General features: G+C 43.2%; 1 long non-coding RNA gene and 1 other non-coding gene across 2 annotated transcripts; one reads left to right on the forward strand and one right to left on the reverse strand.

The window, feature by feature from the left end:
* Positions 1–5,580: 5,580 nt before the first annotated feature.
* Positions 5,581–16,375, forward strand: LOC123463323. Its single transcript, XR_006638876.1, has 3 exons — positions 5,581–5,627; positions 14,677–14,828; positions 14,967–16,375. It is a non-coding gene; the product is annotated as an uncharacterized LOC123463323 (long non-coding RNA).
* Positions 14,674–14,836, reverse strand: LOC123463621. The gene has a single exon (XR_006639030.1). It is a non-coding gene; the product is annotated as a U1 spliceosomal RNA (small nuclear RNA).
* Positions 16,376–22,421: the final 6,046 nt, after the last annotated feature.

A 22,421-nucleotide genomic window follows, 5' to 3' on the forward strand; every position in this document is an offset into this window, starting at 1 on the left:
GAGACAGAGGCAGAGAAAGAGAGAGAGAGAGAGAGAGAGAGAGAGAGGGAGAGAATGGGTGTGCCAGGGTCTCCAGCCACTGCAAATGAACTCCAGATGTGTGCGTCCCCGTGTGCATCTGGCTAACATGGGTTCTGGGGAATCATGCCTCGAATCGTGGTCCTTGGGCTTCATAGGCAAGCGCTGAACTGCTGAGCCATCTCTCCAGCTCCATTCTTACTTTTGTTTTGTTTTTCTTTTTTGGTTTTTCGAGGTAGGGTCTCACTCTGGTCCAGGCTGACCTGGAATTAACTCTGTAGTCTCAGGGTGGCCTTGAACTCAAGGCGATCCTCCTACCTCTGCCTCCCAAGTGCTGGGATTAAAGGCGTGCGCCACCACGCCCAGCTTCCATTCATACTTTTAAAAGTTAGCTTTTATAGCTATAAATTTCCCCACTAGCACTGGTCTCATTGCATCCCACAGTCACTTTGCTTTGTCTCTATTCTCTAATTTTCCTTTGAGTCCATTTTTGATCCTTTGGATGTTTAAGAGTTATTTAATTTCCACAAACTTGTGAACTTTTATTTAGTTATTTAATTTGAACTTTATCCTGGTGATCAGAGAACATATTTTTGCATGACATTTATCTTTTTAAATACATTGGGACATAATTTGTGGACTTCCTATTTTTTTTTTTTTTTAATCCAGCAAAATGTTCCATGTGAACTTTAGAGGAATGTGTATGTCATTGTTTTGGATACAGTGTTCTCCATCTGTTTGCAAATGTTCTTGGTTCATTGTAATCTTTTATATTCTATATCTTCATGTTTACATGCATTTGTTCTGTTACTGTCAGTGAGATATTGACATCTCAGACTATTAGTGTAGAGTGGCCTATTTGTCATTTTTTAAAAATTAACATTTGAATTATATTTGAATTCATGTGGTGTACAGTGCTTGTTAAATCTTCTTGCTATATTGACCTTTTAAATCTTTCTCTTGTAATTATTTTAAATTTAAAGAGATTTTAAATTACTTAGGTCTGTGTGCATCTTTGTATTCATGCATGTGCGTGTGTGTTTGTGGGGGTGTGTATGTACCATGGCTCACGTGTGGAGGTCGGAGGACACCTTTCAGGTTATTCCTCGCCCGTCCACCCCATCGGGTTGTGGCTCCGAGTCTCTCTGCTGCTTTTTGCTGTGCTTGCTGTGAGCTTCTGGGAATTCTCTTGTCCTCACCTCATGTCTCATCATCAGTGTCGGAAGACTAGGATTACAGAAACCTGCCGCAGCTCCCAGTTTTTTATGTGTGTCTGGGAATCAAACCTGGGTACTTCAGCTTGAGGAGCGATCACTTTCCACACACAGCCATCTCACCAGCTTCATTTAGAGAGCTTTTTGTCTGATTGTAGGGTAGTCATCTATGTTCTCGAATAGTTTCTATTTGCCTGGTATATCCTTCTCCCTTCTTTCACTTTTATTCTCTTTGTGCCTTTGAATATGAAGTGGAATTTCTTGTAACATGGAATCATATCAAGTGATATTTTAATCCATCGTGCCAATTGCTGCCTTCTGATTGGTGAGTTGGATCAATTTGCATGTAATTACTGGAATGAGAGACTTTCTTCTGTGATTATGTCTTCTATGGTCTTACACACTTTCATTTGTTATTTTCTGTGTTGGTATCTGTGCTGCTGTATGTTATGGCTAGTTGATTTTTTTTTTTTTTTTGTAGTGAAATAGTTTAATTCCCTTCTCTTATTTCCTTCTGGGTATGTCCTCCAGCCATTTTCTTTCTGATACTGTGGAGATTATATTTAACATCCCAAAGTTATGACACCTAATTTTAGCTCCCTCCATTTTTGTATATTTAGGAATATTCTTCATTTCTCTCTCATTTTTAAGGACATTTTTCCTGGATATATGCTTGTCAGAAATCCTTCTTTCCTTTCTTTAAGTGTCCTCCTTTCCCTCCTTCTCTCCCCCTTCTATCCTTCCTTCCTTCTTTCTCCCCTTCTCTTTCTCCTTCCTTTCCTTTCTTTCATCTTTCTTTCTGTTTATTCTTTTAGCCATTTAAATATATAGACCTACTGATTTAGGGTCTCCAATGAGTCTAAGTAAAGGGGAGTGAAGCCAATTAAAAAGTCATTTTCAACGAAAGTGTTAATTTGGATTTTTATTATGAAGAATAGAACAAGTTCTGGGAATGAAACTTACCTGTTAAAGGACAATAGCTGATTTTGAGGCCATTTTATTCACAAAATATATAACCCACATTAATGTGTGAGCATGACAAAATAAAAAGGATTTAAATATTGAGGAGAGAACCAAGAAAGAAAAAGATTAAAAAGAAAAGTGAAGGACTGGGGGGAAAGTTCCATAATCTGACAAAGGAATGCACAAACATCCCAACTCTTAGTAAAACCCTGGTCTTTACAGCAAGCCAGGCTGCCTGCTTCCATCCCACATGATTTGCGGACTCAGCTGACTGAAGCCCAAAGGAAAAGAGGGTAACGGTGCATGTTACAGTGCGTGGGGTGCAGGTTGCCCCTGGCAGTGGTCTTCATTCCTTCTGCAGGTCAACCAGCCGGCTGCTATCTCCCAGGGAGCCCCTGAGGGACCCTTCCTGGGATCCCAGCTGCAAGTGGCACCCGCCTCTCAGCCTTCCATTTCCTTGGTAATTAGGACCAAGTTGCATTGTGATTTATCGTTAAATTAAACTTCCCATTGCTGTTCTCAAGAGGGCGGGGGAGAAGCACCCAAACAAAGCCAGCCTGGACAGGGAGTGAAACTTTTACCGTCCTGTCCTTGAACTGAACTCCGCTGTCCCCTTTCTCAATCACTGAAGACAGAGGCTGCCCACCCCAGCACGGCCTCCACCTCACTCACATCTTCCTGGTTCCCGATGCTCTGCTCTTGATGGAGGCATGTGGGACATGGCGTTTTCTGTGTGTCTGGCACAGGGCATGTCGCACTGGTAGCGTGTGGATGATTGTGGGGCACGATTGTTTCCCCGACGCTTACAGTTCTCATGATGTAAGGGTTTGCTTTATCAGTTCTTTCCTAAGTCTATTTGAAACATAGTCAACTGACTGTGTCTTCACATTCCACTGGGAAGTCAATTTTTTCTTACTCAGAAGAAACAGAAGATTTTTCCAAGTTAAAACTCTTGTTGAAGCAATCTTAGCATAATTAAACAAAATGTGATTCAAGGAACTGCCTGTTACAGTAATAAAGCCTTTTGCTTGCAAAGTGTTTTACAGGTTTCACCACATTAATGCAACATTCCCAATATCATTCGATTCTGGAATATCAATAGTTCAAGTAGTATCAGCGTATTAGTAAAATAAGAGATATAAAGAATGCTTGCATTAAGGTAAGTAGCCAATAAAAAGAGATCTCACATGAATTTCCGACAGTAATTAAATCTTAATAAAACCGCTGTACAGAATATTTATGAAACATAGTTTCAGAAACTATTTTAAAAGTACTTAAAATATTTTGAGACTCAAGAGATCTCTATTTACAAGTTGAAATCTCTCCAAGAACTTGTATATTTTGAGTCAACTGTATGAAAGTTTTAGAATTGTGTGAGAAAGTTACAACAAATTTTATAATGCCCAATTTGAAAATAATATTGTTTTGTTTTCCTATTTATTCAGGATTTCAAGTTACTCTATAGAGCACTGACAAAAATAATAAAAACTACTATATAAAATATTTAAGTCATTTACTTCTTTCACTCAGGTATTCATTTGCAGGTGTTTCCTGTACATACAGACTTAAAATGCATGACAAATTATCAGCTTAATTCTTCATAAAGCAAATATCTTCTCAGAAAACTCTTATGACTGGTTAGTTCAATATTTTATAATTTTATGGAATATTAACAAGGTGAATTTTACTTGTTGCCTATCAATTGTTAAGCATTTAGGTTATGGTCAAAGAGTATCAGAGAACAATACCTGCATGTGGTTGTTTACTTTCTGCTTAAAATAATGTCAGAAAGTAAGCAATAGGCTTCAGAATATTTTTATATCTTCTTATGTGCTATAGTTTCCATTTACTAATGAGGTTGAGTGTATTTTGAGTGTGTGTCCCTGTGAGTGTTTACCTTGATTGTCAACTTGACAGGACCTAGAAGTACCTGTGAGAGATTATCTAGATTAGGTTTGCCTTTGGACATGTTTGAGAGGAATTATTTTGATTGGTTAATTGAGGTGGGAAGACCCACCTTAACTGTGGTGGTGCTATTCCATGGGCTGGGATTTGGATATATGAAAAGGAGAGAGCAGCCAGGCGTGATGGCAAACGTCTTTAATCCCCAGCACTCAGGAGGCAAAGGTAGGAGGATCACTATGAGTTGGAGGCCACCCTGAGACTCCATAGTGAATTCCAGTGAATTCCCTGATGTTTGTCAGGTGTTTTGTCTCAATGCAGGAAGGTAACTAATACATTACTGCTTTAACAATTACCAAGGACTCAGCTTTTTTTTTTTTTTTTTTTTTTTAATCATGGTTGAGACATTGGGAAAAGTTATGCTTTCATGAAAACAAACAAACAAGCCGGGCGTGGTGGCACACGCCTTTAATCCCAGCACTTGGGAGGCAGAGGTAGGAGGATCACCATGAGTTTGAGGCCACCCTGAGACTGCATAGTGAATTCCAGGTCAGTCTGAGCTAGAGTGAGACCCTATCTTGCAAAAACAAACAAACAAACAAATCCTCTACATCTGCTTTTTCTTAGTTTATTTATTTATTTATTTTTTATCTCCCCTTGATGCTGGGAATCAAATCCATGAAAAGTTCTACCCTAGAGAGCTATTTTTTTAAAGTGTTTGATTTCTGATACTTTTGAGTTTCACTTATGTCAAGCCTACCTTAATCCATCATGCTCGAGTGAGTTCAACATGGACAGGGTTAACTAGAGTTAGACTTACCATGTCAATGGAAGCTTGGAAACCAACATCTCTAGGGTGACACATGGCCAGTGACGACCCCAACCTCACCTAATTACCCACAAGGGGCAATTCTTGGGCACTAACTATTGGTCTGCACAGCTCATCCTCCCATCTCAGGGAAGAACTATAAACCAGCAGTCAAATGATGGGATGGTATTTGTAATGTTAATATTGCAGAAAATGCTGACAGCGTCTTGATAAGGTCAAGATCTGTGCAATGGGACACATATGTAACAAACATGTACAGATCAGTGATGCAAACAAATACACATGTACACAAAGAAGGCTACTATTTTTTTTTTAATGTGAGTTTGCTGTAATCTTTTTTTCTTAGGAAGTTTGGTTTTCCCAACATCTTTGAGACAACTTTGTGCTTAGCAAGCAAGTAATGACAGAAAAGAAGTCTGTTCCTAGCAGGGAAGCTGTTGCAATATAGAGTAGTCTGCCATTTCAGGAGCTTTAAACATTAATCTGCCTTTTTTGAAAATTGCTTATTCTTATTGATTTATTTCAGAGTGACAGCAAGAGAAAGAGGGAGAGAGAGAGGGAGAGAGAGAGAGAAAATGAGCATACCAAGACTCCCAGGCACTGCAAATGAACCCCTGATGCATGCATGCACCATCTTGTGCATCTGGCTTACATGGTCACTGAGGAATCAAGCCTCGAACTGGGGTCCTTAGGCTTCACAGGTAAGTGCTAAGCCATCTCTCTGGCCCCTAAACAATTCTCTTAAGCAAGCTGTAAGTTCTACTTGCCCTTTGGTTTAGACACAGGATAATTACCAGTATATGCAGTTTTTTGAAATTCTCTACCACGTAAAATATTCAATAGAACTACAATAAACCACTCTGCAGCGTCTCTAGAAGGCATGCTATTTCTCTCAGTATTTTCAGGAATGAACTGATTTTAGAGGTATTCTGAACTGTTAAGACAGAACGCCCCCTTGTGTTGTTCTGTAGTATTGCCAATGGGAGTAATAATATTAATGCAGGGCTGGAGAAAACATAAAGGGTTTATAATAAGACTTTCTTCCTTTAACTGAATAAAACAGTGTTTGAGTTACTTCTAGGGACATAGTGGTAAAGTATTTTTTTCACCCAACCAAAAACGTTTTTAAATTTTTTTTTTGTTTTATTTATTTGAGAGCAACAGACAGAGAGAAAGAGGCGGGGTGGGGAGGGGAGAGAATGGGCACACCAGGGCTTCCAGCCACTGCAAAGGAACTCCAGATGCATGTGCCACCTTGTGCATCTGGCTTATGTGGGTCCTGGGGAATTGAGCCTCAAACCAAGGTCCTTAGGCTTCACAGGCGAGTGCTTAGCCACTAAGCTACCACTCCAGTCCCCCCAAATTTTTTTGTTCATTTTTCTTTATTTATTTGAGAGTGACAGAGAGAGAGAGAGAGAGGGAGAGAGAGAGACAGATAGAGAGAGAATGGGCGCGCCAGGGCTTCCAGCCACTTCAAAGGAACTCCAGATGCATGTGCCATCTTGTGCATCTGGCTTATATGGGTCTTGGGGAATTGAGCCTCGAACCGGGGTCCTTAGGCTTCACAGGCAAGTGCTTAACCTCTAAGCCATCTCTCCAGCCCCCCAAAACTTTTTTATTACCATATTTATTAGGTTTTGTTGCTTCTGTTGTTTTTCCTAGAGCCCTCCCCCCCTCCCCCCCACTTTCTTTATGTTTTGATCTAAGACAGCAGAAACTCTACAGTTCTTATTGAATAAATATTTCAGCTTCTGTATTAAATGGTGCAAGGAAGGTGGAGGGGATACTTACGTTTTTGTTGCTTGTTCTGTAATCATCTTTTCTCTGAACCCCATTTTCCATAGTCATCAAGGTACAGGAAGACATAGAATCTGCTTCCTTCTACTATTAGGGAATTCCAGCCATATGCAACATTTCTTCACAATTCCTGAATCTTCTCCGGTTGCCTTAGATGTATTTGAGAATTATTTGCTTGATTATTTCTCTGTAGCGTGAGCTCCAGAAGTGCTGACCACATATGCATCAAAAAGTGACAAAAGTCACTTCCAGTGACAGCTCTCTGCACACCACATGCTGCCACACAAAAGGTCGGCTCTACTCTCTTCATGGAGGAGAATTCAACATATTGCTTGAAGTTTGATGTTCCATTTGCTTGGGCAGAGACTCAGGGATTAGATAATCTTTCTTGGCAGAAATCCAGTCCCCTGAGTGGTGGGGCATTCATTTATATGGAGATCAAATCAGAAGCAGTTGGCTGGAGAGGGACTGAGTACTGGAGGCAGAGAGCCAGGGAACATCATGAGGACGTGGGGCACTTGTAGTAAGAATGTGCAGAGGCAAAATATAGAGTGAGTCGTGGTGGTGGTTTGAATCAGATGTCACCATGTGTTCTGAATTCTGGGTCCCCAGCAGTTTTGGAGATGCAGCCTTGCTGGAAGAGGTGCGTTTCTCAGGGCAGGCCTAGGAGCGTTTTAGCCAACTGCCCATTGCTCTAGCTCTGTGCCCTGTCCTGCTGCTGCTGCTGCCCACCTGTATGGCAGGGATGATGTCCAGCCCTCGCTCCACCATCTTTTCCCTGCCACTGTGGAGCTTCCCCTCAAGATTATAAGTCACAATAAATTCTTTCCTCCAATCAGCTTCTTTTGGTTGGGTGTTTTGTCCCAGTCTCACAAAGGAAACTACAACAGATGTACTGGAAAAATGTGTCATAGTACAGGCAAACTCCCTGGGCACATATCAACCTAGACACATGGGCGTGTACTGACACAGGTGGTATTGCTTCAGCCCTTTCCCGCAGACATATGATGTGTATAGTCACAGGTGGCTTGTTTTCAGCACCTCCCCAGGCAGTATGTGGTCTGGGGTACCCTGGGCTCGAGGTTTGTCACTGAGGTTGGAGTGAGCCACCTGAGAGGTCATTGTCAGAAGCTCAGCCCTGTGGAGTTTTCAAAGCTAGTATTGTAGCAAAGAGTTTAGCACTCACAAAATCCAAGTGGAGAAATCCAAAAAGGGGTGGAGGGTGAATTTTGGAACAAAATAGGTTGGGGCTGAAAAATAAATGCCTTCATAAATGCAACTTGGAAGAAATTGAGAGTCAGGACCCCACACGTCCTGTGTTTAATATTTGCTGTTCAGGGTGCTGATGTCATAGGCCACAGTGTAGGCAACAGACATGCCGCAAATAGAAGTCATGTCCCCACATCGAGGTGGCTCAAAGCTGATGAAAATGAGGTCTCCTCACTGACATGTCTTCCTCCCTTTTTGCAGCTTGCTGGTTAATCAGCAGTAGCTGCCTAATTCTAGAATTCCGACGTGACGTAATGAGGGTGAGAGGAAGTGGGGTCATGCACACATCTCCGTCATGTCCCCTGAGACCACTTCTGCTTGTATCTTTACTGCATACCCATTACAGCTTCTTGTTTAGAGAATTTTGTTAACTGTGCTCATTTCTATGACTTCTATTTTTGCTAGACATCCTTAAAAGCCGAGACAGTGTCATATTGATTATGTATTCTCAGTACTTAGGCCTGGATGTGTTTGTTTCAACAAAAGAGGTGATTTATAAACATCTTACCGAGAATGAATAAAGAGGTGAAAGAGGGGCTGGAGAGATGGCTTAGCGGTTAACAGCTTGCCTGTGAAACCTAAGGACCCCGGTTCGAGGCTTGATTCCCCAGGACCCACATTAGCCAGATGCACAAGGGGTTGTACATGTCCGGAATTTGTTTGCAGTGGTTGGAGGCCCTGGCATGCCCATTCTCTCTCTCTCCCTCTTTCTGTCTGTCGCTCTCAAAAATAAATAAATAAATAAATAAAGAGGTGAAAGAGAAAGATTCTAATAAATGGATTCTGGATAAATGGAGCCCCCATTGATCCTTTTATATATGAATAACAGGTACCTATTTCTATTAGATATGAGCTGTCAGGAGCTTGAACAAAAGGAAAAATGAGAAATGAACTCCAAATCCCCATTATTATTTAATATACAAAATGGAATTCCAAAGAAAGCTCTCTGGAATGTTATAAAATTCAAAATCAGGGCTAGAGAGATGGCTCAGAGGTTAAAGGCACTTGCTTGCAAAGACTGAGCACCATTTCCCACAGAAAGCCAGATGCACAAAGTGGTATATGTGTCTGGAGGGTTTTTTTTTTTTTTTCCAGTGGCAGGAGACCTTGGCATGCCCATTCTTACTTTTGTTTCTTTCAAATAAATAATACAATTTAAAATCATATTTCTTTTTTGTTTATTTTTAATTATTTGTTTGAAAGTGATGAGAGAGAAAGAGGCAGATAGAGTGAGAGAATGGGCATGCCAGGGCCTCCAGCCACTGCAAACGAACTCCAGCTGCGTTCGCCCCCTTGTGCATCTGGATATCGTGGGTCCTGGGGAATCAAGCCTTGAACCAGGGTCTTTAGGCTTCATAGGCAAGCGCTTAACCGCTAAGCCATCTCTCCAGCCCTAAAATCATATTTCTTAAGTTTACTTTGTCTGCAAAAGTGAAACGTGAAAGATTTCAGGGGAAGTCTAGGTTTAGCATGGAGTATGATGATCAGTTTCTGACAGCTGGTTATGTAGACACACTAAGTAGAAAATAGTAGGTCCTTCTTTAGGCCCTATGAGGATACCTTTCCTTTTCCTCATCTTTACCTTAAAAAATAACATCTGCTCTAAAATTTGTAGGCCTCGGGGCATCATTCTGATCAGATACAAGTAATGGTTGCTATCTAGTAAAAGTCCATTTAAGTAAATTATCAGGCATTTGTTTTTCTTCTCATGGGGCATCACTGCTCAAGTACTTTTTAGTTGTTTGTCAGTGCAACAGTCTTTGACCTTGTCAACCAGCTGGCCCCGCTGACGTGGTGGAGGGGGTTGTTTGGGGAGGAACACTTTTAGTTTCTTTCTTTGTGTGTGCATGAGAGAGCGTGTGTGCGCCTTCCCACATGCGCTTGTGTGCGTTCACATATGTGCTGTGGGTGTGGAGGCCAGAGGACAGCTTCTGGCGTTCTCCTTCAGGAGCCATCCATTTATTTTTTGAGACAAGGTCTCCAATTAGAACTCACCAATTAGGCAAGATTGGCTGGCCAAGCTAAGCCCCAGGGATCACGTCCCCAGCGCTGGGATTGCTTATTTTTTTATTTCTTTTTACATGGGTCCTGGGAATCAAAGTCGGGTCCCCATGTATGCAAAACAAACACTTTACTCACTGACCAGCTCCAAGTTCAGTTTCTTGAACAGACAATGTTTTAGATCCACAAATTCAAAACCATTTGTCTTTAAGGACTTAGAACTTTCACACTTGATTCTACTCTTGAGAAAAGAAAAGAAAAGAAAAGAAAAAAACAATTTAATTCTAGATTTCTAAGACAGGTATTTTACCTGAGCGATAGATTCCCACTCAGTGCTTCTCCAGTGCTTGTGCTGTGTGCGCATGCATGATACGCATGGCGTGTGTGGTATCTGCACGTGTGTGCTGAGGTGCACACACCGCGTGACCATATACAGAGGCCAGAGGAAGATGGCAGGGGGTTCCTAGCACTCTTCCACCATACTTCACTGACCCTGGATCTCCCCCTTTTCCAGTTACACTGGCTAAACATAGAGCCTCAGCGATCCTCCCTTCTGTGCTTTCTCATTAGAGCCGGGGCCATGAGCGAGCACAACCGCACCTAGATTTTTACATAGCTCTTGGGGACCACATGCAGGTCCTCATGCTTATACATGCTTATACATGCTTATACTTAGTGTTATTGCCCCAGCCCCACTGCAGTAATAGTTTTTTTAATCGTTCCTCATCTACAGATGACAGAATGTCACGTTGCCATGGTTATACCTTAGGATGCTATTCTGCAATAGTTAGACCTGTGGTTGGAAGCAGACTCCACTGATGAACTGCAGTTGATATGGGTTCTTGGTGTCTGGATGTCAGTTCAGCATTTATGAAGCACAGTAGATGTGGGTTCTTGGTGTCTAGATGTTTGTTCATAAATAGTACGTCTTACCATAAGAGTCACAAACAGGTGAGAAAAGCATCCCAAACCCAGAGATATCCTTTTTGAGAAATAAAAATTAAATGTAAATTTCCTCCACATTCTTCTTTTAAACTTGCTCATTCTATTTTTATCTAATTCAGGGGCTGGAGAGATGGCTTAGCCGTTAAGCGCTTGCCTGTGAAGCCTAAGGACCCCAGTTTGAGGCTTGGTTCCCCAGGTCCCACGTTAGCCAGATGCACAAGGGGGTGCACGCGTCTGGAGTTCATTTGCAGAGGCTGGAAGCCCTGGTGCGCCCATTCTCTCTCTCTCTCTCTATCTGTCTTTCTCTCTGTGTCTGTCGCTCTCAAATAAATAAATAAAAATAAAAAAAAGTTTAATTCAGTAGTTACTAGGGTTCCTGTATAATGACTAACTGAAATGTTAACATCAATGAACAATCACAACATATTTAATAATATAGTTTCAGTGTGAATTTTGCATTCAAAAGCTATTTTAATATTAAGATGAAGTTTATAACTTTAGTTCTAAAAATTAGAATCTGAAGGATGTGAGGCATTATTCACAGTAGAAAATTTTGAATTGGGGGCTGGAGAGATGCCTTAGTGGTTAAGTGCTTGCCTGTGAAGCCTAAGGACCCCGGTTGGGGGCTCGGTTCCCCAGGACCCTCGTTAGCCAGATGCACAAGGGGGTGCACGCATCTGGAGTTTGCTTGCAGTGGCTGGAAGCCCTGGCACACCCATTCTTTCTCTCTCTCTGTCTCTCTGCCTCTTTCCCTCTCTGTCACTCTCAAATAAATAAATAAAATAAAATTTAAGTTAAAAAAATGTTGAAATGGTAAAGAAATGAAATTATATATATGTGTGTGTGTGTGTGTGTGTGTGTGTGTGTGTGTATCCCCAGTTTTGTTGTCTATTATAATTTGGTGTATTCTGCATGTAGAATTTAATACCATACCCTTTAAAACTCACATTCTGTAAAACCTAAAACCATAACATTTCTATAGGCAACCACTAAGGATATTGGTTTTAGCAATTTTTTCAGCTATATGACATCAAATAAAACATAGATAACATAAGCAAAAAGATATGTAAATGGGATTACTTCAAACGTAAAACTTCTCAAAAGAAAAAGAAATTATTAGTGTGAAAGGCAACCTTCGGAATTGTAGAAAAGGTCCTCCATTTGTCTTTCTGAGAAGGGATTCTTATCTAGAATTCATAAAAGAAACTGTTACAGTTTAACAAATAATAAAATCAACATAACTTCATGTGGAGAAAGGATATGAAGAGATAGTTCTCCAGAAAGATATACAAAAATGGCAGTGAGGGTAAGTGAAGAGGCGTTTAGTAACACTAATTATGAGGCAAACACAAGTCAGACCCTAAAGAGTGGTCACCTCACACTTGCTTGGATAGCTAGCCTCTGTGGAAGAGGTAAGGCCCTGCCCGTGCTGGCAAGGGGGTGGAAAGCTGGAATTCTGGTTGCAAGCCATAGGGGGACTGTAAATGGTATGGCTGTCTGCGTAGAGAGCAGCATGGAGGAGAGGAGTATCACGTGATGATCCCGCCACCATCCTTGCTGAAGTGGGATACTGAGAAGAAGTTTGCACACTCTTGCTCGATGTGACATTGTTAACAGAAGCCATTAGGTGGAAGTAACATACAGTTCACCAAACAATGATTTAAAGAAAACGTGGAACTATATATGCACGAAGGAATATGAGGTTTCTCCTAAAAGAAGGAAATCACAGAAACTACAGCAACATGGGGGACTTATACTAAGAGAATAGAGCAACAAATGTTGTACCATTTTGCTCATATAGAATAGCTAAAGTACTAAAAATCATAGAAACAGAAAGTACAAAGGGAATTACCATGGCCCAATGGTATGGACGAGGGAGGCTAATCTATATATAGCTTCACTCTTGCAGGATGGAAAAGTTTCAAGGTTTTGTTGCAAAATAATGTGAACATACTTAATGCTACTAAACTCTACATTAAAAATGGTTAATATGGTAAATTTAATGTGACATGGCTTTTACCACAATTAAAAAAAAAAATACGCGAATGACTTCCCTTCTCCAAAGTTCAAAAGCACAGCTTCGCTCCCCACGCTGTGTGATCCACGGCGACTCCCATTTACTGAAAACATTGGCGATGACGCAAATGATAGCCCTTAATCCCACCAACCCTTCACACTTCTAACCATCTGCTCCTCAGAATCGATGAACCCCGGAGACAAATGAACATGTGGCATATGAAAGAAAAGGCAGGAGAATTGGGTCTCTGCCCAGAACTTCAAAGACCAGCGCTGTCCATTCAGTCTGAAAGCAGCTTTCTCACAAACAGGCAGGTCCTTCACATTCCAGGCCAAGTTATTTCTTCATATAAACAATCTTCTATCCAATTCACCACATTCTCCTCGCCTCCAATGCAGCACCCCACATGCTTAAGAGCATCTCTGATTAATTCCCTCTACATTTAGTGTTCACACCCAGCTATGTTTTCCCAGTGAAGTCCGAGATCTGAAAAATGAGCAGTACAGCATAATTCTCATGGAGCTCCAGAGATGAGCTGTCTTTTCTGATCCTGACCCCAGCCATCAGAGACATGATGAGCATTTCTACTTAGTCCAGTGACTGGACCAGCAGTTCCCCCACATCACACCTGGGTAATCAGAAACAACAGGGAAGACAGGTACTCTGGCCTTTCACACTCTTCTAGGTGAGTCTGAAGCTGAACTTTGAGAGCCACTGTCCTGGGTGGATTGCTTGTCACAAGGCCATTTTACTAAACCTAGGAATTTAAGAGCAGTTGCAAGAGGATGTCAGCAGGTGGCAGCATTCGACTGTATCTTCCTTCTCTAGCCTCCGACCTTGCCCTCAAGTCACTGAAAATGCATCTGAGTTACTGGGTAGTGAAAGACAGATTTCATCTTCTGCTGTCTTCCGTATGACACCAAGTTAATTAGACACCTTTACTAGAGCTTCCTATTTCACAGAAAGTCAACAGAATTCTCATTCCTCCTCTCCCACCCCTACGCCACACTCTACTGTTGGGCATCTGGGTAGTCGTGATGTCAGCCATCTAATTTACGTACTTGTCCATGGTGTGGACACTGAGAATGAGTAGTTTGCATTTTAAAAGGCGGCTGTGAGATGGCTCAGTGGTCAAAGAAGATTGCTTGCAAAGCCTGACTGCCTGGGTTCATTTCCCCAGTACCCATGTGAAACCAGATGCACAAAAGGTACATGCATGTGGAGTTCATTTGCAGTGGCATGGGGCCCTGCAACACCCATTCTCTCCCTCCTCTCTCTCTTTCTTTCCCTCCTTGCAAATAAATAAATTAAAAAATATTTTTAGGGCTGGAGAGATGGCGTAGCGGTTAAGCGCTTGCCTGTGAAGCCTAAGGACCCCGGTTCGAGGCTCAGTTCCCCAGGTCCCACGTTAGCCAGATGCACAAGGGGGCGCACGCATCTGGAGTTCATTTGCAGAGGCTGGAAGCCCTGGCGCGCCCATTCTCTCTCTCTCCCTCTATCTGTCTTTCTCTCTGTGTCTGTCGCTCTCAAATAAATAAATAAAAAAAAATTAAAAAAAATATTTTTAAAAGGTTCCTTGTGATGCAAGCTAGGCTTTTGGTCATAACCAAAGAGAGACTTGAAAGGAGCTCTCCTGGTCTTCAGAGATTGCATGAAATGTACGTGTGTATGATTTCATGGCAGGAGAGTCAGGCTGCTTTCTTTCTTTTTTCTTTTCACAGGGGAGAATACAAATTTTATCCCCCACTACCACAAATTATGCAGTTGAGTTGTCTACATTTGGGGAAATCGCAGGGGTCAGCGCATCTGGAGTGCAATGGACAAGCCTCGCCCTGGGAAAACCACCTTCCTGGTCATGGCATTTCCTCTGCAGGTAAGCATGAGGATCAGGCTTTTCAGAGCAAAGACTTTTCTCCTCACTGGAAGATTTGGCACCTGTCACTTTTGTTCCATTTTTCTTCTTTTCCCCGTTCTCCCTTTCTCACTCTCTCTCTCTTTCTCTCTCAATAAGGTTGGCCTTGAACTCACACTCTTCCTTTACCGTCTCCAGTGCTGGGGCTGGCAGCATGCACCGCCGTGTTTGGTTGACCCCGTGCATTTTCTGATCAGTGAGATTCGGTCCCCATCTACCTGGAGTCCTTACTGCAGACTGCGCTCTCATCATCCTTCCTAGTTCACCGACCCCGCGGTCCTCCCCCGAGCTTATTCCAAGAAGGAGCAGAGAGGTTTGTGAGACAGCATCCCTCCCAGCACCTCCCCCTCTCATCCTTCTCTTTAAGCACAACAGAGTTGTTTATTTCAACATTACTGTGCCCTCAAGAGATTTTCTTGATAAATAGCCTTTGAATGACAGACATAATAGCATGCAGCACCCTCTGGAAGACAAGGACTGTGGCCAGTGACAGCAAGTCAGGCAGAGCTGCCGCAGCTCATCACGGAAGCGTTTTCGAGGATTTCTTATCAATACCATCAATTTGTTCCTGTCAGCAATCATAAACTGTTGAGGCAGGACGCCACAGACATAGCGTGTGTCTTCTCTGCCAGCGTGTGAAATATATTTTCCTGATGCGACGTTGGGTTGAATGTTGAGCCTCTGGGAGACTGGCATTCATCAGAACCTCTGTCTGCTCCTGCCCCTATCTCGTCTTGAGATCACATTTCATTGTTCTCCCCCAGACAGAAATACAAGGAGTTTGATCCACAGCCAAATAATGTGATTCTGGGTCATAGATTGGGATTACCGAAGATAAAGTGGTCTGGCTGCGGAGCCTACTGTAAGCGGCGGTGCCGGTTGGATCCCATCCTCCTGCCGATGCCAAGCCCGCCGTTTGCTGTGTACAAAGCTCCCCGCCGGCTCCGTGTGAAGTCACAGGGTTGCTTTCACTGCACAGAACAAAACAGGGCAGTGAGAGAGGCCTGCTGTCTCCACAGAGCTACAGGCCGTCAGTTCGTTTGGGGACAGAGCCTGCCTTCCAGCTGATGCAGCACCCCAACAACGCCAAGTGGCACCTTCTGCGCTCTCACAGGTGCAAGCTATTTCTTCCTGAGTGAATCATCAAGTCTGCTCTAAGGTCTTTGTGCCACTGGCTGTTGCTTACCTCATGAACGCAAGGAGGCTGCAAAGCCTTACACTTTGTTCCGAACGTGCACAAGGAGCCTTTAGCGTAAGCATCTCCCTCCTAATATGGTAATGATTGAGCTCCGGAGCACGAGGACCAGAGTCTTGCCTTGCAAAGGAACTTGGAGGGTGAGGACAGTGTCAGCAGTTGAAATGCTAGGATAGGCAGAGGACACGGTCAACTACCGTTGAGGTGGAGTTATGTCCACTGGACCCTCCTTCTCCATAGATTCTGCATTTGCTGATTCGACCAAGTAAAAAAGGAATGCACTGTCTTCAAAATAAATCTTACTGGCACTGAACGTGGGCAGACCTTTGTGCTTGTCACTATTCCATAAACAATCCAGTGTACTGGCTATTGACATAGCACTTACATTGCATTAGGTATGAAAGGTAGTGTAGGGAATAGTTTACAGTGTATGGGAGATGGTGCACAAGTTATATGCAAAGACTTTGACATGCATGTAAAGAACTTGAGAATCCTCAGATTTTGGTGTTCTTGGATGAGGGTCCCTGAGGGTGTCCTGAGGGACACCTGAACATAGGCCCAGCAGGAGGAACTCAGGAGCCTTGGAGCACCTTCACATCCACGGGGGAAGGTTACTTGGTTCAAAGTGGATGGCCAAGAAGGCAAAAATGGTGCTGTCATTTATCCTCTCATTTGTAATCCATCTTATCCAAAGAGCACTAAGGCTGAGGGTGGATCTTTCTATTCTTTTTTTTTTTTAATTTTTTTAATTTTAATTTATTTGAGAACGACAGGCACAGAGAGAAAGACAGATAGAGGGAGAGAGAGAATGGGCGCGCCAGGGCTTCCAGCCTCTGCAAACGAACTCCAGACACGTGCGCCCCCTTGTGCATCTGGCTAACGTGGGACCTGGGGAACCGAGCCTCGAACCGGGGTCCTTAGGCTTCACAGGCAAGCGCTTAACCGCTAAGCCATCTCTCCAGCCCGGATCTTTCTATTCTTAAAGTAGACCTGAGGACCACGTGGGTATCAAATCATCGACTCTTTCAAGGGTCATTTCTGGTTTCCTTCCACATCTGCAGAACCAGAATTATTGGCTGCAGGACTCCAGGATCTTTATTTGAGTGAAAATTTCAGGCAATATTTTATTTTTAAACCATTTTTTTTAAATATCCATGGAGAATTCTTCCTTCCTACCTTTCTCTCTCTCTCTCTCTCTCTCTCTCTTTCTTTCTTCTTCTTCTTTCTTGGCTTATGTGCATTCTTATAGTCGGTGTGGTGTGGTATGAGGGGTGTATGCATGTGTTTGTGTGTGCAGATGCATGTGCATGGGTGTGGGAAGACCAGTGTCTTCCTCTATCACTTTTCCACAGGTTTCCCTTGTGATGGAGTTTTTCACTCAATCTGGAGCTGGCATTTTCAGTCAGACTGTCAGGCCAGTGAGCCCCAGAGTGATTTTTCCCATCTTTGTTCCCCACAAGACTAGGGTTACATGTATGAGTGGCCACACCCAGCTACTCACATGGATAATGGGATTGAAATCAGCTCCTTATGCCTGTGTGGCAAGCACCTGTGCAGCCCTCCACATAATTCCTTAGGAAGCTTTTAGATCATGGATGTCAGTGGAGTCCCCTCAAGTGTGGTCATGGGGTGCGGTGGGCTCCAAGACATACCTTCAGGTAAACTCTTTTGCAAAACCAACATTTGGGGGTGGCCATTCTTACTGTTTACACAGATCACCCACCAGCATCCAGATCTTGCAAGGCAATTACCAGATCATTTTAAGTATACATGGCATAGCATCTGATCAAACTAGACAAAAAGCAAGGCATGGATTAAGTATAATGACAGAAAAAAAAGTGATCTGAGTTTACTATATTGTGTTTAAGGGACGAGCTGCTGGCATTCGGCTGGATCAAGGGTAAGTCTTGCCTGATTGCCTAATGTCACTAAAGCCCACAAGGACATGGCAAGGTTGACTGGGGAGCTTAACAGGCTATTGGCAAAGTTCTCTGAAGAGGATAGTCCTTACAAACCAAGATGAAAACTTGAGTGATCCAAACAAAGTTCAAGTGCTAGAAGAGAGGCTGACATCTTAGGAACTCAGTAAACCTTGGCTGGCTAAAAAGGAGCATTGGGATGTCACTGCTCCTAGGCACATGCTGATTATGGATCTTCCTTCATATTCGTCTCTGGTTATTTTAGCATTACTACCCTACATAATTGCCTTAGCTAGGTGCGTGTAATAAATAATAATCATTATTTTGAAAACATCTAATGGTATTAAGTGTCAGAGTGAATTGTATTAGACAGTCCAGAAGCTCCCCCGAGAGAAGTGTAATACTAGTGTGTACTCAACTTTAACCAACAGATCCGCAGAGAAACTCTAAAGCTTTGAGCTGTTCAGGAAAGTCAAACTGCCTGAGAAGCTTTACCACTTTTATGTATTATATGGACATATTTAGTATGTAGACTAGCTTTACCACTTTTTCTTCCCAAATAGAGATATTGTCACATGTTATTTGAGCAAGACTATTTCACATGCATTATTCCACGCAGTTCTGATCCTTCTTTGGTGGCAAATGCAAGCTCAGTGAAGGCAGGGATTAAAAATAGACTTGGTGCTCCTTAGGCACAAATGGACTAGGATAATGAATGCCTCAGTACCAGGATGAATGACAAAATAGGTTCCTGGCCTTCCTGGCAATACCAAGTAGCCAAGTTCTTATGCCAAGAGAGGGCTGCTGTCAGGCGGAGAAGGGGCTCCAGGAAGGGGCAATGGAAAGTTCTTCTGGAAGTAAAGATTCAGAGCCAAAAATACTTGCTTGTTTCCAAGGACCAGGCTGATGCTGCACTGAAGGGAGGGAGGAAATAAAGAAGAAGCAAAGCAGAAAGAAATACAAAAAGCTCATTTGAGGCAGAGGCATTCACTGGCACTGCCCTCCCCCGCTCATCTCTCTCCTGGGCCTGCTGCACAGAACTGACCCCTTCCCATCTGGAAACAGGTGTCTGCTGTCAATTAGGATTTGAACACATCACCAGGGGCTTGTCAGAGCGATGACAAGCCTAATTGCAAGAGGCAGCTGTAGAGCCCTTGCTACACCAGGGCGGGGTTTTCTTAATCCCCATTTTGCTGGGTGCCTGCACTAGGCTGAGGTCAGCTCTGCTGTTACAGGGCTGGAGCTGTCGACTGTAGGGTGGCCCTGAGCTCAGCAGGAGGGATTAGAATGCCCTCCTTGCCAAAAGGCAAGTGGACACGATGGCCTGGTCAGCAGGCAGTAGTTCTTGAGAGGGTTGCCACCACCACAGAAACCGGCCAGTGTTTCCCCAGTACTCTGGGAATTCTTCCCTCCGCCTGTCTTTCCTGGCCCATGGTCAGAATTCCACCCCTTTGTTCAGGCTAAGAACCCAAGGATCTTGGGAATGTGGCCTAGGGATGGTGACTCATGTTTGCTTATGTAAACACGTGTTCATATAGCCTGTAAATCACTTTGCTTGAAGAGATCTAAAAAGCATGGCAGGAATGGAATGGCAAGGATAAATATACAACCAGTTTATGCACTTGAAAAGTCTGTGAAGAACTTTTATTACTACTATTATTCATTTATTTATTTGAAAGAGAGAGACAGAGAGAAAGCAGTACATAGAGGGAGTGAGAGAATGGGCACGCCAGGGTCTCCAGCCACTGCAAATGAACTCCAGATGCTTGTGCCACCTGGTGCATCTGGTTTACATAATTCCTGGGGAATTGAACCTGGGTCCTTTGGCTTTGCAGGCAAGTATCACAACTGCTAAATCATCTCTCCAGCCCATTATTACTATTTTAAACATATTTATATTATTTTATTTACTTATTTATTTTTGAGAGAGAGAGTGAGAATGGGTGTGCCAAGGCCTCCAGTCACTGCAAATGAACTCCAGGCACATGCACCACCTTGCACACCTGGCTCTTCATCCTTTGGCTTTGCAGGCAAGTGCATTAATTGCTAAGCCATCTCTCCAGCCCTTATTTATTACTATTAAAGACTTTCTCAAGTTTTTCAAAAAGCAGAGTGGTATGACTTGAATGTGAAATGTCCCCTGTAGATCCATGTCTTTGACTTCTTAGTCCCTGGCTGTTAGCAGAAAAGGTCTGGAACTTCTAGACCTGGGGCGTAGGTGGCAGGCATGGGGTCACAGGGCTGAGCCTGAAGGTTGCAGAAGGCTTCTTTCCTCTTCGAGGTGCCTCTCTCTGTATTTCCCGGTTCTCTGGGATGTGAGGAGTCGCACCTACTTGATCCCACTGCCATGGCCCCAACACGCCTTCCCTGCCATAATGGACTGGACCCTCTCAAGCCGCAAGTCAAAAATAAACTCCTCCATAAAGTTGCTTTAGCCAGGTATTTTTTTACAGTGACAAGAAAAATTGCTACTAAACAGAGCCCTTTGAGGTCGCCAGGTCTATGACTAAATGTGTGCTTTGGGTGGCATGTGACGAGATTTCACAGACATGTGCATATCCATGCAAATAGCACCGTGGCAGGAAGCTGTCTTTACCACTCTCAGCATAAGGGCAAGTTCTTTTTTTTTTTTAAAAAATATTTATTTATTTATTTATTTGACAGAGATGGGGAGAGAGAGAGAGAGAGAGAGAGAGAGAGAGAGAGAGGGAGAGGATATGAATGGGCATCTCAGGGCTTCCAGCCACTGCAAACGAGCTCCAGAAACGTGCGCCCCTTGTGCATCTGGCTAACGTGAGTCCTGGAGAATTGAACCAAGGTCCTTTCACTTTGCAGGCAAACACCTTAACCGTGAAGCCATCCCTCCAGCCCAGGGGCAAGTCCATGCCTGTGTGCACACCAGCTCTTTTCCATGTAGTTTACTATTCCCACTTATACTTGACTCAGTCACTACAACTGCTTACATAGGAAACAAATCTTCCAAAGGTTGATGTGTGTTTTAGTTATCCCTATATCCTTGCCTTTTAATATAACTGATGCATACCTATATGTATTAAGTACTCAGTATTTTTTTTCCAGTGCCCACTTCCCAATCTAGGAGGTATACAGATCCTAGCTGCTGTGACATTGCAGAAAACATGCCAAGGCAACGACGCATTCATGAGGCTTGCTGCCATTGAAATCATTCCTTTAAAACATCAGCCGAGACAGCCACATCCAACACACATTTCTCCAGAAACACATGCACACATCCAGCATGCAATGCCTTGGCATTCTCCCCTAAGAACAGTCCAGCAAGAGGTCAGCAGAGAGCAAGTGAAAGCAGACTCACACTCGCTCACAGGTTTGCACTGAGGCACTGTCTGCGGGGCCCAGCATACTCCATTGGATTAACAGGGAAAAGAGTTTTCAGTGGAGAAATTCTGTAAGTCCTAGGATGATACTGAAGTCTTTGTGCAGATATCAGTCCATATACAAATGAAGCCTTTTAAAATAAACATGTACTGGACCCTTACTGCATAGAGCCTTTGGTTCTGGCCAATGGAACATAGGAATCACATTTTTTTTTAAATATTTTTTTTGTTCATTTTTTATTTATTTGAGAGCGACAGACACAGGGAGAAAGACAGATAGAGGGAGAGAGAGAGAATGGGCGCGCCAGGGCTTCCAGCCACTGCAAACGAACTCCAGACGTGTGCGCCCCCTTGTGCATCTGGCTAACGTGGGACCTGGGGAACCGAGCCTTGAACCGGGGTCCTTAGGCTTCACAGGCAAGCGCTTAACCGCTAAGCCATCTCTCCAGCCCAGGAATCACATTTTGTCTTTGCCTTTCAGTTGCTTCCAGTGGAGAGGAGCAAAACATTGAACAATGATCATAAAGGATTGAATTCTAGCCTCTCCTTGCAGGACGGACTGTACAGAGCAGGGAGAAAATGACTGGGTCATAGGCATGATTTCAGAGAGAGTGGGTCTCTTCCAGCCTAAGAAAGTGATAGAATCATGCTTAGGAGCTGGAGGGAACTTTAAGCAGAGGAATTTGTATGAGAAGATGAAGATAAAAGGCAAAAGTGAGTGAGGTTTAAGTTGGATGGAGGAGATGGCAGGGGCCAGGCAAATGGACACAAAAAAGGATGAATTTATAGCTCAGATCCCACAGTGCCGTGCTAAGGAGATGCCTTTACGTGGCCTTTACATGGTCTACCAGGATAGCGTAGTATCATGCAAGCGTACATCAGAGTTCAGTTCAACTCCTTAACACCCACCTGTATTCCTGTGCAATCTACTAAATAGTGTGAAGACTTCTAGTAATAATTTAATAATGCTAAGCATCATGTCACATTTTTAATTAGAGATAGGGTCAAGGGACTGAACATAAGTCAGATATTCCAGAATTTTCCATAGAGAGTATTGATACCCAGAGAGGGAAGAGAGAAACAAGGG

Source organism: Jaculus jaculus, chromosome 9 (assembly GCF_020740685.1).
Source record: "Jaculus jaculus isolate mJacJac1 chromosome 9, mJacJac1.mat.Y.cur, whole genome shotgun sequence".
Lineage (NCBI taxonomy): Eukaryota > Metazoa > Chordata > Mammalia > Rodentia > Dipodidae > Jaculus > Jaculus jaculus.